The sequence below is a fragment of the Hyla sarda genome, chromosome 8 (assembly GCF_029499605.1).
Source record: "Hyla sarda isolate aHylSar1 chromosome 8, aHylSar1.hap1, whole genome shotgun sequence".
In the NCBI taxonomy this organism is placed as follows: domain Eukaryota; kingdom Metazoa; phylum Chordata; class Amphibia; order Anura; family Hylidae; genus Hyla; species Hyla sarda.
The window spans coordinates 117,574,979-117,593,372 of record NC_079196.1 but is presented as its reverse complement, the minus strand read 5'-3'; the positions used below and the strand labels follow the sequence as shown (position 1 = coordinate 117,593,372).

The window sequence follows — 18,394 nt, the reverse complement described above, 5'->3', positions numbered from 1 at the left end:
GAAAAAACGCTTCGTGCGAACAAAGTCCATATCCAGGCGGAGCTCCAGACGCCATCCGGAAGAACGCATGTCAATGCGAGTGGCTAGATGAATGAGTTCATGTAGGTCAGCAGGAGTCTCTCGTGCGGCCAGAACATCTTTAATGTTGCTGGATAGGCCTTTTTTAAAGGTCGCGCAGAGAATCTCACTATTCCAGGACAACTCGTAAGCAAGAGCACGGAACTGAATGGCGTACTCGCCAACGGAAGAAACACCCTGGGCCAGGTTCAGCAGGGCAATCTCGGCTGAAGAAGCTCGGGCAGGTTCCTCAAAGACACTTCGAATTTCCGAGAAGAAGGAGTGTACAGAGGCAGTGACGGGGTCATTGCGGTCCCAGAGCGGTGCGGCCCATGACAGGGCTTTTCCAGACAGAAGGCAGAACACGAAAGCCACCTTAGACCTTTCAGTAGGAAACTGGTCCGACATCATCTCCAAGTGCTGGGAACATTGCGAAAGAAAGCCACGGCAATACTTAGAGTCCCCATTAAATTTGTCCGGCAAGGACAGGCGGAGGCTAGGAGTGGCCACTCGCTGCGGAGGAGGTGCAGGAGCTGGCGGAGGAGAAGATTGCTGGAGAAGTTGCGACTGAAGTTGGTGCGAAATGGTGGACATTTCCGACAGCTGACGGGTTAGAAGGGCGATCTGTCGGGCTTGCTGGGCGGCCACCGTGGTGAGGTCAGCGACTACTGGCAGAGGAACTTCAGCGGGATCCATGGCCGGATCTACTGTCACGATGCCGGCTGGCAGGTAGTGGATCCTCTGTGCCAGAGAGGGATGGCGAGGACCGCGCTAGTGGACCGGTTCTAAGCCACTACAGGTTTTCACCAGAGCCCGCCGCAAAGCGGGATGGTCTTGCTGCGGCGGTAGTGACCAGGTCGTATCCACTAGCAACGGCTCACCTCTCTGGCTGCTGAAGATGCTGAAGATAGGCGAGGTACAGGGGAGTAGGCAGTAGCAAGGTCGGACGTAGCAGAAGGTCGGGGGCAGGCGGCAAGGTTCGTAGTCAAGGGAGATAGCAAAGGTACTGGTACACAGGGTATAAACACACAAGAACGCTTTCACTGGCACTAAGGCAACAAGATCCGGCCAGGGAGTGCAGGGGAAGTGAGGTGATATAGGGAAGTGCACAGGTGATCACACTAATTGGTAATTGGGAGATTGGGCCAGGCACCATCATAGGTGCACTGGCCCTATAAATCGCAGAGACCCGGCGCGCGCGCGCCCTAGGGAGCGGGGCCGCGCGCGCCGGGACAGGACCGACAGAGAGCGAGTCAGGTACGGGGACCGGGGTGCGCATCGCGAGCGGGCGCCACCCGCATCGCGAATCGCATCCCGGCTGAGGCGGAACCGCAGCGCACCCGGTCAGTGGATCTGACCGGGGCGCTGCAGCAACAAGGATGAGGCGAGCGCTCCGGGGAGGAACGGGGACCCGGAGCGCTCGGCGTAACACTCATTTAATCCTCCGTGGGTGAGAATTTGAGTTTGAGAATTGGAGACCAAAATGATGAGTTGCACTGACTGGTTTATGAACGTCTATTCATTTAGCGTTTTAATGACCATGTTTGCACACTGATTGGTGTAAAAAAATAAAATAAAACTAAATAATAATAATCTAGCACACCTGTGCAGGTTTGACATGACATGACAGGTAGCTGTCTTGTGGGTGGTGCTGAATCCTGTTAAATGACATGAGGGTCTCATGCCTATACACAAGGGTGTGTCATTGCTGTTGCTTGACCATGCATTGGTTTCTGTGGTCAGTGAATGATAAAAACAAAATTTACCATCCATTGATGGATGGGAAATCCGCCATGAGGCATTTGTTTTTAGAAACTGCTGCTCACAACCAATGTTGCAATGGAGTGTCTCCATCTGCTGGTGGTATTGGAAAGGCATTAGTGCTATGACGGTCTGAAGAAGAAGAAGAAGAAGAAGAAGAAGAAGAAGAAGAAGACGGAAAAAAATATATATAAAAAGAAAAAGAGAGAGAGAGAGAGAGAGACTGACTTAGTGAGCGAGTGAGTGAGAGAGTGAGAGTGAGTGAGAGTGAATGAGTGAGTGAGTGATTGAGTGAGTGAGTGAGTGAGTGAGAACAAATGAGTTAAAGCAAGTGAGTGAGAGAGATCGAATGAATGAAAGTCTGAATGACAGAAAGAAAAAAGGATGAAGAAAGAAGCATGAAGAAAAAAAAATGTATATGGAGTTGCTGACATGAGTGCAATCTACAAAGCCGTTGAGGCTGATCCTCATGGGAGGATTATTGCACCAGGACCCTTAGCACTTTTAAAATGCCATTCAATGCCACGGGCTAGATGTAAACTGCAGATGACCATGTTGTGGTAGTTACCATGGATACCCAAGTGATGTGTGAGCTAACACATAGGCCCAACAGATTCCAAGAAGGCCAGAATCACCAGCGGCACCACCATCGATTGTCAGGTCACCCGGATTCAGCAAATACCAGAGTCCAAAATGATGCAGGTTTATACTGTTAATTTTCAGTTTATCGTTACAGTTGGTGTTATTCCATGTCGGAAGGGACGCAGCTACAGCCAGTGGGGTAACTAGAGACAGGCAGGCAGCTATGTGCAACAAAGGTAGGCGTGTTGTTTTCATATGCAGATCTGAAATATTGTCTTATATGCAAGAGGAGGAGTGATGGGGGTTCAGGCAAAAGCCAGGCTATGGATTGCATTGCTAAATGCTCCATCAGAGTGCAATGGTCGCCTGTCCTTTTTTTAAGTGATGATGTGGGTTTAGCCTGTGCTGTATGTATGTATGGGTGGCTGACTGCCACCCACCCAGAAAGTGTATGGGAGGCTGGTTGGCTGCCAGCCTTCCTTCCATTCCTATGAGTAATGTGAGTGCTCATGAAGGGGACATGGTTGGGTCCACCCCTTTCCCGGTTATCCCCTCTAGGCCTTTTGGCTTAGATCAAGTGTAAAAAAAGAAAGGATCTTGCGACAGATCGCATCCTGAGGCACGTTTTTTTTTGTGTGAATACTTGCACTTGGGTGACTTGTGAGCACATACTGATACATACGTTCCCTATCTGGGGACCATAAATTAAATGGATTTTTGAGAAAGGGAGCTGATTTGGAAGCTTGCTTCTGTCGCCCTATGCATTGACCCGATGTGGCAGTATCTTCGGGTAGTGAACAGTGCACCACCCCATTCCAGTGTTAAACAAGAAAGATTCTCATTTAATCCTCCGTGGGTGAGAATTTGAGTTTGAGAATTGGAGACCAAAATGATGAGTTGCACTGACTGGTTTATGAACGTCTATTCATTTAGCGTTTTAATGACCATGTTTGCACACTGATTGGTGTAAAAAAATAAAATAAAACTAAATAATAATAATCTAGCACACCTGTGCAGGTTTGACATGACATGACAGGTAGCTGTCTTGTGGGTGGTGCTGAATCCTGTTAAATGACATGAGGGTCTCATGCCTATACACAAGGGTGTGTCATTGCTGTTGCTTGACCATGCATTGGTTTCTGTGGTCAGTGAATGATAAAAACAAAATTTACCATCCATTGATGGATGGGAAATCCGCCATGAGGCATTTGTTTTTAGAAACTGCTGCTCACAACCAATGTTGCAATGGAGTGTCTCCATCTGCTGGTGGTATTGGAAAGGCATTAGTGCTATGACAGGGTCTGAAGAAGAAGAAGAAGAAGAAGAAGAAGAAGAAGAAGAAGAAGACGGAAAAAAATATATATAAAAAGAAAAAGAGAGAGAGAGAGAGAGACTGACTTAGTGAGCGAGTGAGTGAGAGAGTGAGAGTGAGTGAGAGTGAATGAGTGAGTGAGTGATTGAGTGAGTGAGTGAGAACAAATGAGTTAAAGCAAGTGAGTGAGAGAGATCGAATGAATGAAAGTCTGAATGACAGAAAGAAAAAAGGATGAAGAAAGAAGCATGAAGAAAAAAAAATGTATATGGAGTTGCTGACATGAGTGCAATCTACAAAGCCGTTGAGGCTGATCCTCATGGGAGGATTATTGCACCAGGACCCTTAGCACTTTTAAAATGCCATTCAATGCCACGGGCTAGATGTAAACTGCAGATGACCATGTTGTGGTAGTTACCATGGATACCCAAGTGATGTGTGAGCTAACACATAGGCCCAACAGATTCCAAGAAGGCCAGAATCACCAGCGGCACCACCATCGATTGTCAGGTCACCCGGATTCAGCAAATACCAGAGTCCAAAATGATGCAGGTTTATACTGTTAATTTTCAGTTTATCGTTACAGTTGGTGTTATTCCATGTCGGAAGGGACGCAGCTACAGCCAGTGGGGTAACTAGAGACAGGCAGGCAGCTATGTGCAACAAAGGTAGGCGTGTTGTTTTCATATGCAGATCTGAAATATTGTCTTATATGCAAGAGGAGGAGTGATGGGGGTTCAGGCAAAAGCCAGGCTATGGATTGCATTGCTAAATGCTCCATCAGAGTGCAATGGTCGCCTGTCCTTTTTTTAAGTGATGATGTGGGTTTAGCCTGTGCTGTATGTATGTATGGGTGGCTGACTGCCACCCACCCAGAAAGTGTATGGGAGGCTGGTTGGCTGCCAGCCTTCCTTCCATTCCTATGAGTAATGTGAGTGCTCATGAAGGGGACATGGTTGGGTCCACCCCTTTCCCGGTTATCCCCTCTAGGCCTTTTGGCTTAGATCAAGTGTAAAAAAAGAAAGGATCTTGCGACAGATCGCATCCTGAGGCACGTTTTTTTTTGTGTGAATACTTGCACTTGGGTGACTTGTGAGCACATACTGATACATACGTTCCCTATCTGGGGACCATAAATTAAATGGATTTTTGAGAAAGGGAGCTGATTTGGAAGCTTGCTTCTGTCGCCCTATGCATTGACCCGATGTGGCAGTATCTTCGGGTAGTGAACAGTGCACCACCCCATTCCAGTGTTAAACAAGAAAGATTCTCATTTAATCCTCCGTGGGTGAGAATTTGAGTTTGAGAATTGGAGACCAAAATGATGAGTTGCACTGACTGGTTTATGAACGTCTATTCATTTAGCGTTTTAATGACCATGTTTGCACACTGATTGGTGTAAAAAAATAAAATAAAACTAAATAATAATAATCTAGCACACCTGTGCAGGTTTGACATGACATGACAGGTAGCTGTCTTGTGGGTGGTGCTGAATCCTGTTAAATGACATGAGGGTCTCATGCCTATACACAAGGGTGTGTCATTGCTGTTGCTTGACCATGCATTGGTTTCTGTGGTCAGTGAATGATAAAAACAAAATTTACCATCCATTGATGGATGGGAAATCCGCCATGAGGCATTTGTTTTTAGAAACTGCTGCTCACAACCAATGTTGCAATGGAGTGTCTCCATCTGCTGGTGGTATTGGAAAGGCATTAGTGCTATGACAGGGTCTGAAGAAGAAGAAGAAGAAGAAGAAGAAGAAGAAGAAGACGGAAAAAAATATATATAAAAAGAAAAAGAGAGAGAGAGAGAGAGACTGACTTAGTGAGCGAGTGAGTGAGAGAGTGAGAGTGAGTGAGAGTGAATGAGTGAGTGAGTGATTGAGTGAGTGAGTGAGAACAAATGAGTTAAAGCAAGTGAGTGAGAGAGATCGAATGAATGAAAGTCTGAATGACAGAAAGAAAAAAGGATGAAGAAAGAAGCATGAAGAAAAAAAAATGTATATGGAGTTGCTGACATGAGTGCAATCTACAAAGCCGTTGAGGCTGATCCTCATGGGAGGATTATTGCACCAGGACCCTTAGCACTTTTAAAATGCCATTCAATGCCACGGGCTAGATGTAAACTGCAGATGACCATGTTGTGGTAGTTACCATGGATACCCAAGTGATGTGTGAGCTAACACATAGGCCCAACAGATTCCAAGAAGGCCAGAATCACCAGCGGCACCACCATCGATTGTCAGGTCACCCGGATTCAGCAAATACCAGAGTCCAAAATGATGCAGGTTTATACTGTTAATTTTCAGTTTATCGTTACAGTTGGTGTTATTCCATGTCGGAAGGGACGCAGCTACAGCCAGTGGGGTAACTAGAGACAGGCAGGCAGCTATGTGCAACAAAGGTAGGCGTGTTGTTTTCATATGCAGATCTGAAATATTGTCTTATATGCAAGAGGAGGAGTGATGGGGGTTCAGGCAAAAGCCAGGCTATGGATTGCATTGCTAAATGCTCCATCAGAGTGCAATGGTCGCCTGTCCTTTTTTTAAGTGATGATGTGGGTTTAGCCTGTGCTGTATGTATGTATGGGTGGCTGACTGCCACCCACCCAGAAAGTGTATGGGAGGCTGGTTGGCTGCCAGCCTTCCTTCCATTCCTATGAGTAATGTGAGTGCTCATGAAGGGGACATGGTTGGGTCCACCCCTTTCCCGGTTATCCCCTCTAGGCCTTTTGGCTTAGATCAAGTGTAAAAAAAGAAAGGATCTTGCGACAGATCGCATCCTGAGGCACGTTTTTTTTTGTGTGAATACTTGCACTTGGGTGACTTGTGAGCACATACTGATACATACGTTCCCTATCTGGGGACCATAAATTAAATGGATTTTTGAGAAAGGGAGCTGATTTGGAAGCTTGCTTCTGTCGCCCTATGCATTGACCCGATGTGGCAGTATCTTCGGGTAGTGAACAGTGCACCACCCCATTCCAGTGTTAAACAAGAAAGATTCTCATTTAATCCTCCGTGGGTGAGAATTTGAGTTTGAGAATTGGAGACCAAAATGATGAGTTGCACTGACTGGTTTATGAACGTCTATTCATTTAGCGTTTTAATGACCATGTTTGCACACTGATTGGTGTAAAAAAATAAAATAAAACTAAATAATAATAATCTAGCACACCTGTGCAGGTTTGACATGACATGACAGGTAGCTGTCTTGTGGGTGGTGCTGAATCCTGTTAAATGACATGAGGGTCTCATGCCTATACACAAGGGTGTGTCATTGCTGTTGCTTGACCATGCATTGGTTTCTGTGGTCAGTGAATGATAAAAACAAAATTTACCATCCATTGATGGATGGGAAATCCGCCATGAGGCATTTGTTTTTAGAAACTGCTGCTCACAACCAATGTTGCAATGGAGTGTCTCCATCTGCTGGTGGTATTGGAAAGGCATTAGTGCTATGACAGGGTCTGAAGAAGAAGAAGAAGAAGACGGAAAAAAATATATATAAAAAGAAAAAGAGAGAGAGAGAGAGAGACTGACTTAGTGAGCGAGTGAGTGAGAGAGTGAGAGTGAGTGAGAGTGAATGAGTGAGTGAGTGATTGAGTGAGTGAGTGAGTGAGTGAGAACAAATGAGTTAAAGCAAGTGAGTGAGAGAGATCGAATGAATGAAAGTCTGAATGACAGAAAGAAAAAAGGATGAAGAAAGAAGCATGAAGAAAAAAAAATGTATATGGAGTTGCTGACATGAGTGCAATCTACAAAGCCGTTGAGGCTGATCCTCATGGGAGGATTATTGCACCAGGACCCTTAGCACTTTTAAAATGCCATTCAATGCCACGGGCTAGATGTAAACTGCAGATGACCATGTTGTGGTAGTTACCATGGATACCCAAGTGATGTGTGAGCTAACACATAGGCCCAACAGATTCCAAGAAGGCCAGAATCACCAGCGGCACCACCATCGATTGTCAGGTCACCCGGATTCAGCAAATACCAGAGTCCAAAATGATGCAGGTTTATACTGTTAATTTTCAGTTTATCGTTACAGTTGGTGTTATTCCATGTCGGAAGGGACGCAGCTACAGCCAGTGGGGTAACTAGAGACAGGCAGGCAGCTATGTGCAACAAAGGTAGGCGTGTTGTTTTCATATGCAGATCTGAAATATTGTCTTATATGCAAGAGGAGGAGTGATGGGGGTTCAGGCAAAAGCCAGGCTATGGATTGCATTGCTAAATGCTCCATCAGAGTGCAATGGTCGCCTGTCCTTTTTTTAAGTGATGATGTGGGTTTAGCCTGTGCTGTATGTATGTATGGGTGGCTGACTGCCACCCACCCAGAAAGTGTATGGGAGGCTGGTTGGCTGCCAGCCTTCCTTCCATTCCTATGAGTAATGTGAGTGCTCATGAAGGGGACATGGTTGGGTCCACCCCTTTCCCGGTTATCCCCTCTAGGCCTTTTGGCTTAGATCAAGTGTAAAAAAAGAAAGGATCTTGCGACAGATCGCATCCTGAGGCACGTTTTTTTTTGTGTGAATACTTGCACTTGGGTGACTTGTGAGCACATACTGATACATACGTTCCCTATCTGGGGACCATAAATTAAATGGATTTTTGAGAAAGGGAGCTGATTTGGAAGCTTGCTTCTGTCGCCCTATGCATTGACCCGATGTGGCAGTATCTTCGGGTAGTGAACAGTGCACCACCCCATTCCAGTGTTAAACAAGAAAGATTCTCATTTAATCCTCCGTGGGTGAGAATTTGAGTTTGAGAATTGGAGACCAAAATGATGAGTTGCACTGACTGGTTTATGAACGTCTATTCATTTAGCGTTTTAATGACCATGTTTGCACACTGATTGGTGTAAAAAAATAAAATAAAACTAAATAATAATAATCTAGCACACCTGTGCAGGTTTGACATGACATGACAGGTAGCTGTCTTGTGGGTGGTGCTGAATCCTGTTAAATGACATGAGGGTCTCATGCCTATACACAAGGGTGTGTCATTGCTGTTGCTTGACCATGCATTGGTTTCTGTGGTCAGTGAATGATAAAAACAAAATTTACCATCCATTGATGGATGGGAAATCCGCCATGAGGCATTTGTTTTTAGAAACTGCTGCTCACAACCAATGTTGCAATGGAGTGTCTCCATCTGCTGGTGGTATTGGAAAGGCATTAGTGCTATGACAGGGTCTGAAGAAGAAGAAGAAGAAGAAGAAGAAGACGGAAAAAAATATATATAAAAAGAAAAAGAGAGAGAGAGAGAGAGACTGACTTAGTGAGCGAGTGAGTGAGAGAGTGAGAGTGAGTGAGAGTGAATGAGTGAGTGAGTGAGTGAGTGAGAACAAATGAGTTAAAGCAAGTGAGTGAGAGAGATCGAATGAATGAAAGTCTGAATGACAGAAAGAAAAAAGGATGAAGAAAGAAGCATGAAGAAAAAAAAATGTATATGGAGTTGCTGACATGAGTGCAATCTACAAAGCCGTTGAGGCTGATCCTCATGGGAGGATTATTGCACCAGGACCCTTAGCACTTTTAAAATGCCATTCAATGCCACGGGCTAGATGTAAACTGCAGATGACCATGTTGTGGTAGTTACCATGGATACCCAAGTGATGTGTGAGCTAACACATAGGCCCAACAGATTCCAAGAAGGCCAGAATCACCAGCGGCACCACCATCGATTGTCAGGTCACCCGGATTCAGCAAATACCAGAGTCCAAAATGATGCAGGTTTATACTGTTAATTTTCAGTTTATCGTTACAGTTGGTGTTATTCCATGTCGGAAGGGACGCAGCTACAGCCAGTGGGGTAACTAGAGACAGGCAGGCAGCTATGTGCAACAAAGGTAGGCGTGTTGTTTTCATATGCAGATCTGAAATATTGTCTTATATGCAAGAGGAGGAGTGATGGGGGTTCAGGCAAAAGCCAGGCTATGGATTGCATTGCTAAATGCTCCATCAGAGTGCAATGGTCGCCTGTCCTTTTTTTAAGTGATGATGTGGGTTTAGCCTGTGCTGTATGTATGTATGTATGGGTGGCTGACTGCCACCCACCCAGAAAGTGTATGGGAGGCTGGTTGGCTGCCAGCCTTCCTTCCATTCCTATGAGTAATGTGAGTGCTCATGAAGGGGACATGGTTGGGTCCACCCCTTTCCCGGTTATCCCCTCTAGGCCTTTTGGCTTAGATCAAGTGTAAAAAAAGAAAGGATCTTGCGACAGATCGCATCCTGAGGCACGTTTTTTTTTGTGTGAATACTTGCACTTGGGTGACTTGTGAGCACATACTGATACATACGTTCCCTATCTGGGGACCATAAATTAAATGGATTTTTGAGAAAGGGAGCTGATTTGGAAGCTTGCTTCTGTCGCCCTATGCATTGACCCGATGTGGCAATATCTTCGGGTAGTGAACAGTGCACCACCCCATTCCAGTGTTAAACAAGAAAGATTCTCATTTAATCCTCCGTGGGTGAGAATTTGAGTTTGAGAATTGGAGACCAAAATGATGAGTTGCACTGACTGGTTTATGAACGTCTATTCATTTAGCGTTTTAATGACCATGTTTGCACACTGATTGGTGTAAAAAAATAAAATAAAACTAAATAATAATAATCTAGCACACCTGTGCAGGTTTGACATGACATGACAGGTAGCTGTCTTGTGGGTGGTGCTGAATCCTGTTAAATGACATGAGGGTCTCATGCCTATACACAAGGGTGTGTCATTGCTGTTGCTTGACCATGCATTGGTTTCTGTGGTCAGTGAATGATAAAAACAAAATTTACCATCCATTGATGGATGGGAAATCCGCCATGAGGCATTTGTTTTTAGAAACTGCTGCTCACAACCAATGTTGCAATGGAGTGTCTCCATCTGCTGGTGGTATTGGAAAGGCATTAGTGCTATGACAGGGTCTGAAGAAGAAGAAGAAGAAGAAGAAGAAGAAGAAGAAGAAGAAGACGGAAAAAAATATATATAAAAAGAAAAAGAGAGAGAGAGAGAGAGACTGACTTAGTGAGCGAGTGAGTGAGAGAGTGAGAGTGAGTGAGAGTGAATGAGTGAGTGAGTGATTGAGTGAGTGAGTGAGTGAGTGAGAACAAATGAGTTAAAGCAAGTGAGTGAGAGAGATCGAATGAATGAAAGTCTGAATGACAGAAAGAAAAAAGGATGAAGAAAGAAGCATGAAGAAAAAAAAATGTATATGGAGTTGCTGACATGAGTGCAATCTACAAAGCCGTTGAGGCTGATCCTCATGGGAGGATTATTGCACCAGGACCCTTAGCACTTTTAAAATGCCATTCAATGCCACGGGCTAGATGTAAACTGCAGATGACCATGTTGTGGTAGTTACCATGGATACCCAAGTGATGTGTGAGCTAACACATAGGCCCAACAGATTCCAAGAAGGCCAGAATCACCAGCGGCACCACCATCGATTGTCAGGTCACCCGGATTCAGCAAATACCAGAGTCCAAAATGATGCAGGTTTATACTGTTAATTTTCAGTTTATCGTTACAGTTGGTGTTATTCCATGTCGGAAGGGACGCAGCTACAGCCAGTGGGGTAACTAGAGACAGGCAGGCAGCTATGTGCAACAAAGGTAGGCGTGTTGTTTTCATATGCAGATCTGAAATATTGTCTTATATGCAAGAGGAGGAGTGATGGGGGTTCAGGCAAAAGCCAGGCTATGGATTGCATTGCTAAATGCTCCATCAGAGTGCAATGGTCGCCTGTCCTTTTTTTAAGTGATGATGTGGGTTTAGCCTGTGCTGTATGTATGTATGGGTGGCTGACTGCCACCCACCCAGAAAGTGTATGGGAGGCTGGTTGGCTGCCAGCCTTCCTTCCATTCCTATGAGTAATGTGAGTGCTCATGAAGGGGACATGGTTGGGTCCACCCCTTTCCCGGTTATCCCCTCTAGGCCTTTTGGCTTAGATCAAGTGTAAAAAAAGAAAGGATCTTGCGACAGATCGCATCCTGAGGCACGTTTTTTTTTGTGTGAATACTTGCACTTGGGTGACTTGTGAGCACATACTGATACATACGTTCCCTATCTGGGGACCATAAATTAAATGGATTTTTGAGAAAGGGAGCTGATTTGGAAGCTTGCTTCTGTCGCCCTATGCATTGACCCGATGTGGCAGTATCTTCGGGTAGTGAACAGTGCACCACCCCATTCCAGTGTTAAACAAGAAAGATTCTCATTTAATCCTCCGTGGGTGAGAATTTGAGTTTGAGAATTGGAGACCAAAATGATGAGTTGCACTGACTGGTTTATGAACGTCTATTCATTTAGCGTTTTAATGACCATGTTTGCACACTGATTGGTGTAAAAAAATAAAATAAAACTAAATAATAATAATCTAGCACACCTGTGCAGGTTTGACATGACATGACAGGTAGCTGTCTTGTGGGTGGTGCTGAATCCTGTTAAATGACATGAGGGTCTCATGCCTATACACAAGGGTGTGTCATTGCTGTTGCTTGACCATGCATTGGTTTCTGTGGTCAGTGAATGATAAAAACAAAATTTACCATCCATTGATGGATGGGAAATCCGCCATGAGGCATTTGTTTTTAGAAACTGCTGCTCACAACCAATGTTGCAATGGAGTGTCTCCATCTGCTGGTGGTATTGGAAAGGCATTAGTGCTATGACAGGGTCTGAAGAAGAAGAAGAAGAAGAAGAAGAAGAAGACGGAAAAAAATATATATAAAAAGAAAAAGAGAGAGAGAGAGAGAGACTGACTTAGTGAGCGAGTGAGTGAGAGAGTGAGAGTGAGTGAGAGTGAATGAGTGAGTGAGTGATTGAGTGAGTGAGTGAGTGAGTGAGTGAGTGAGTGAGAACAAATGAGTTAAAGCAAGTGAGTGAGAGAGATCGAATGAATGAAAGTCTGAATGACAGAAAGAAAAAAGGATGAAGAAAGAAGCATGAAGAAAAAAAAATGTATATGGAGTTGCTGACATGAGTGCAATCTACAAAGCCGTTGAGGCTGATCCTCATGGGAGGATTATTGCACCAGGACCCTTAGCACTTTTAAAATGCCATTCAATGCCACGGGCTAGATGTAAACTGCAGATGACCATGTTGTGGTAGTTACCATGGATACCCAAGTGATGTGTGAGCTAACACATAGGCCCAACAGATTCCAAGAAGGCCAGAATCACCAGCGGCACCACCATCGATTGTCAGGTCACCCGGATTCAGCAAATACCAGAGTCCAAAATGATGCAGGTTTATACTGTTAATTTTCAGTTTATCGTTACAGTTGGTGTTATTCCATGTCGGAAGGGACGCAGCTACAGCCAGTGGGGTAACTAGAGACAGGCAGGCAGCTATGTGCAACAAAGGTAGGCGTGTTGTTTTCATATGCAGATCTGAAATATTGTCTTATATGCAAGAGGAGGAGTGATGGGGGTTCAGGCAAAAGCCAGGCTATGGATTGCATTGCTAAATGCTCCATCAGAGTGCAATGGTCGCCTGTCCTTTTTTTAAGTGATGATGTGGGTTTAGCCTGTGCTGTATGTATGTATGGGTGGCTGACTGCCACCCACCCAGAAAGTGTATGGGAGGCTGGTTGGCTGCCAGCCTTCCTTCCATTCCTATGAGTAATGTGAGTGCTCATGAAGGGGACATGGTTGGGTCCACCCCTTTCCCGGTTATCCCCTCTAGGCCTTTTGGCTTAGATCAAGTGTAAAAAAAGAAAGGATCTTGCGACAGATCGCATCCTGAGGCACGTTTTTTTTTGTGTGAATACTTGCACTTGGGTGACTTGTGAGCACATACTGATACATACGTTCCCTATCTGGGGACCATAAATTAAATGGATTTTTGAGAAAGGGAGCTGATTTGGAAGCTTGCTTCTGTCGCCCTATGCATTGACCCGATGTGGCAGTATCTTCGGGTAGTGAACAGTGCACCACCCCATTCCAGTGTTAAACAAGAAAGATTCTCATTTAATCCTCCGTGGGTGAGAATTTGAGTTTGAGAATTGGAGACCAAAATGATGAGTTGCACTGACTGGTTTATGAACGTCTATTCATTTAGCGTTTTAATGACCATGTTTGCACACTGATTGGTGTAAAAAAATAAAATAAAACTAAATAATAATAATCTAGCACACCTGTGCAGGTTTGACATGACATGACAGGTAGCTGTCTTGTGGGTGGTGCTGAATCCTGTTAAATGACATGAGGGTCTCATGCCTATACACAAGGGTGTGTCATTGCTGTTGCTTGACCATGCATTGGTTTCTGTGGTCAGTGAATGATAAAAACAAAATTTACCATCCATTGATGGATGGGAAATCCGCCATGAGGCATTTGTTTTTAGAAACTGCTGCTCACAACCAATGTTGCAATGGAGTGTCTCCATCTGCTGGTGGTATTGGAAAGGCATTAGTGCTATGACAGGGTCTGAAGAAGAAGAAGAAGAAGAAGAAGAAGACGGAAAAAAATATATATAAAAAGAAAAAGAGAGAGAGAGAGAGACTGACTTAGTGAGCGAGTGAGTGAGAGAGTGAGAGTGAGTGAGAGTGAATGAGTGAGTGAGTGATTGAGTGAGTGAGTGAGTGAGAACAAATGAGTTAAAGCAAGTGAGTGAGAGAGATCGAATGAATGAAAGTCTGAATGACAGAAAGAAAAAAGGATGAAGAAAGAAGCATGAAGAAAAAAAAATGTATATGGAGTTGCTGACATGAGTGCAATCTACAAAGCCGTTGAGGCTGATCCTCATGGGAGGATTATTGCACCAGGACCCTTAGCACTTTTAAAATGCCATTCAATGCCACGGGCTAGATGTAAACTGCAGATGACCATGTTGTGGTAGTTACCATGGATACCCAAGTGATGTGTGAGCTAACACATAGGCCCAACAGATTCCAAGAAGGCCAGAATCACCAGCGGCACCACCATCGATTGTCAGGTCACCCGGATTCAGCAAATACCAGAGTCCAAAATGATGCAGGTTTATACTGTTAATTTTCAGTTTATCGTTACAGTTGGTGTTATTCCATGTCGGAAGGGACGCAGCTACAGCCAGTGGGGTAACTAGAGACAGGCAGGCAGCTATGTGCAACAAAGGTAGGCGTGTTGTTTTCATATGCAGATCTGAAATATTGTCTTATATGCAAGAGGAGGAGTGATGGGGGTTCAGGCAAAAGCCAGGCTATGGATTGCATTGCTAAATGCTCCATCAGAGTGCAATGGTCGCCTGTCCTTTTTTTAAGTGATGATGTGGGTTTAGCCTGTGCTGTATGTATGTATGGGTGGCTGACTGCCACCCACCCAGAAAGTGTATGGGAGGCTGGTTGGCTGCCAGCCTTCCTTCCATTCCTATGAGTAATGTGAGTGCTCATGAAGGGGACATGGTTGGGTCCACCCCTTTCCCGGTTATCCCTTCTAGGCCTTTTGGCTTAGATCAAGTGTAAAAAAAGAAAGGATCTTGCGACAGATCGCATCCTGAGGCACGTTTTTTTTTGTGTGAATACTTGCACTTGGGTGACTTGTGAGCACATACTGATACATACGTTCCCTATCTGGGGACCATAAATTAAATGGATTTTTGAGAAAGGGAGCTGATTTGGAAGCTTGCTTCTGTCGCCCTATGCATTGACCCGATGTGGCAGTATCTTCGGGTAGTGAACAGTGCACCACCCCATTCCAGTGTTAAACAAGAAAGATTCTCATTTAATCCTCCGTGGGTGAGAATTTGAGTTTGAGAATTGGAGACCAAAATGATGAGTTGCACTGACTGGTTTATGAACGTCTATTCATTTAGCGTTTTAATGACCATGTTTGCACACTGATTGGTGTAAAAAAATAAAATAAAACTAAATAATAATAATCTAGCACACCTGTGCAGGTTTGACATGACATGACAGGTAGCTGTCTTGTGGGTGGTGCTGAATCCTGTTAAATGACATGAGGGTCTCATGCCTATACACAAGGGTGTGTCATTGCTGTTGCTTGACCATGCATTGGTTTCTGTGGTCAGTGAATGATAAAAACAAAATTTACCATCCATTGATGGATGGGAAATCCGCCATGAGGCATTTGTTTTTAGAAACTGCTGCTCACAACCAATGTTGCAATGGAGTGTCTCCATCTGCTGGTGGTATTGGAAAGGCATTAGTGCTATGACAGGGTCTGAAGAAGAAGAAGAAGAAGAAGAAGACGGAAAAAAATATATATAAAAAGAAAAAGAGAGAGAGAGAGAGAGACTGACTTAGTGAGCGAGTGAGTGAGAGAGTGAGAGTGAGTGAGAGTGAATGAGTGAGTGAGTGATTGAGTGAGTGAGTGAGTGAGTGAGTGAGAACAAATGAGTTAAAGCAAGTGAGTGAGAGAGATCGAATGAATGAAAGTCTGAATGACAGAAAGAAAAAAGGATGAAGAAAGAAGCATGAAGAAAAAAAAATGTATATGGAGTTGCTGACATGAGTGCAATCTACAAAGCCGTTGAGGCTGATCCTCATGGGAGGATTATTGCACCAGGACCCTTAGCACTTTTAAAATGCCATTCAATGCCACGGGCTAGATGTAAACTGCAGATGACCATGTTGTGGTAGTTACCATGGATACCCAAGTGATGTGTGAGCTAACACATAGGCCCAACAGATTCCAAGAAGGCCAGAATCACCAGCGGCACCACCATCGATTGTCAGGTCACCCGGATTCAGCAAATACCAGAGTCCAAAATGATGCAGGTTTATACTGTTAATTTTCAGTTTATCGTTACAGTTGGTGTTATTCCATGTCGGAAGGGACGCAGCTACAGCCAGTGGGGTAACTAGAGACAGGCAGGCAGCTATGTGCAACAAAGGTAGGCGTGTTGTTTTCATATGCAGATCTGAAATATTGTCTTATATGCAAGAGGAGGAGTGATGGGGGTTCAGGCAAAAGCCAGGCTATGGATTGCATTGCTAAATGCTCCATCAGAGTGCAATGGTCGCCTGTCCTTTTTTTAAGTGATGATGTGGGTTTAGCCTGTGCTGTATGTATGTATGGGTGGCTGACTGCCACCCACCCAGAAAGTGTATGGGAGGCTGGTTGGCTGCCAGCCTTCCTTCCATTCCTATGAGTAATGTGAGTGCTCATGAAGGGGACATGGTTGGGTCCACCCCTTTCCCGGTTATCCCCTCTAGGCCTTTTGGCTTAGATCAAGTGTAAAAAAAGAAAGGATCTTGCGACAGATCGCATCCTGAGGCACGTTTTTTTTTGTGTGAATACTTGCACTTGGGTGACTTGTGAGCACATACTGATACATACGTTCCCTATCTGGGGACCATAAATTAAATGGATTTTTGAGAAAGGGAGCTGATTTGGAAGCTTGCTTCTGTCGCCCTATGCATTGACCCGATGTGGCAGTATCTTCGGGTAGTGAACAGTGCACCACCCCATTCCAGTGTTAAACAAGAAAGATTCTCATTTAATCCTCCGTGGGTGAGAATTTGAGTTTGAGAATTGGAGACCAAAATGATGAGTTGCACTGACTGGTTTATGAACGTCTATTCATTTAGCGTTTTAATGACCATGTTTGCACACTGATTGGTGTAAAAAAATAAAATAAAACTAAATAATAATAATCTAGCACACCTGTGCAGGTTTGACATGACATGACAGGTAGCTGTCTTGTGGGTGGTGCTGAATCCTGTTAAATGACATGAGGGTCTCATGCCTATACACAAGGGTGTGTCATTGCTGTTGCTTGACCATGCATTGGTTTCTGTGGTCAGTGAATGATAAAAACAAAATTTACCATCCATTGATGGATGGGAAATCCGCCATGAGGCATTTGTTTTTAGAAACTGCTGCTCACAACCAATGTTGCAATGGAGTGTCTCCATCTGCTGGTGGTATTGGAAAGGCATTAGTGCTATGACAGGGTCTGAAGAAGAAGAAGAAGAAGAAGAAGAAGAAGAAGAAGACGGAAAAAAATATATATAAAAAGAAAAAGAGAGAGAGAGAGAGAGACTGACTTAGTGAGCGAGTGAGTGAGAGAGTGAGAGTGAGTGAGAGTGAATGAGTGAGTGAGTGATTGAGTGAGTGAGTGAGTGAGTGAGAACAAATGAGTTAAAGCAAGTGAGTGAGAGAGATCGAATGAATGAAAGTCTGAATGACAGAAAGAAAAAAGGATGAAGAAAGAAGCATGAAGAAAAAAAAATGTATATGGAGTTGCTGACATGAGTGCAATCTACAAAGCCGTTGAGGCTGATCCTCATGGGAGGATTATTGCACCAGGACCCTTAGCACTTTTAAAATGCCATTCAATGCCACGGGCTAGATGTAAACTGCAGATGACCATGTTGTGGTAGTTACCATGGATACCCAAGTGATGTGTGAGCTAACACATAGGCCCAACAGATTCCAAGAAGGCCAGAATCACCAGCGGCACCACCATCGATTGTCAGGTCACCCGGATTCAGCAAATACCAGAGTCCAAAATGATGCAGGTTTATACTGTTAATTTTCAGTTTATCGTTACAGTTGGTGTTATTCCATGTCGGAAGGGACGCAGCTACAGCCAGTGGGGTAACTAGAGACAGGCAGGCAGCTATGTGCAACAAAGGTAGGCGTGTTGTTTTCATATGCAGATCTGAAATATTGTCTTATATGCAAGAGGAGGAGTGATGGGGGTTCAGGCAAAAGCCAGGCTATGGATTGCATTGCTAA

The 18,394-nt window shown here is 44.5% G+C and overlaps 9 pseudogenes; all 9 read left to right on the top strand.

Moving 5' to 3' along the window:
* The first annotated feature begins 2,947 nt into the window (after positions 1-2,947).
* On the top strand, positions 2,948-3,211 carry LOC130287313 (U2 spliceosomal RNA; annotated as a pseudogene).
* Positions 3,212-4,691: 1,480 nt separating this feature from the next.
* LOC130287311 (U2 spliceosomal RNA) lies at positions 4,692-4,955 on the top strand (annotated as a pseudogene).
* Positions 4,956-6,429: 1,474 nt separating this feature from the next.
* On the top strand, positions 6,430-6,693 carry LOC130287310 (U2 spliceosomal RNA; annotated as a pseudogene).
* Positions 6,694-8,157: 1,464 nt separating this feature from the next.
* On the top strand, positions 8,158-8,421 carry LOC130287309 (U2 spliceosomal RNA; annotated as a pseudogene).
* A 1,461-nt stretch (positions 8,422-9,882) lies between these two features.
* LOC130288468 (U2 spliceosomal RNA) lies at positions 9,883-10,146 on the top strand (annotated as a pseudogene).
* A 1,488-nt stretch (positions 10,147-11,634) lies between these two features.
* On the top strand, positions 11,635-11,898 carry LOC130287308 (U2 spliceosomal RNA; annotated as a pseudogene).
* A 1,488-nt stretch (positions 11,899-13,386) lies between these two features.
* Positions 13,387-13,650, top strand: LOC130287307 (U2 spliceosomal RNA; annotated as a pseudogene).
* Positions 13,651-15,117: 1,467 nt separating this feature from the next.
* LOC130286004 (U2 spliceosomal RNA) lies at positions 15,118-15,381 on the top strand (annotated as a pseudogene).
* Positions 15,382-16,855: 1,474 nt separating this feature from the next.
* On the top strand, positions 16,856-17,119 carry LOC130287306 (U2 spliceosomal RNA; annotated as a pseudogene).
* Positions 17,120-18,394: the final 1,275 nt, after the last annotated feature.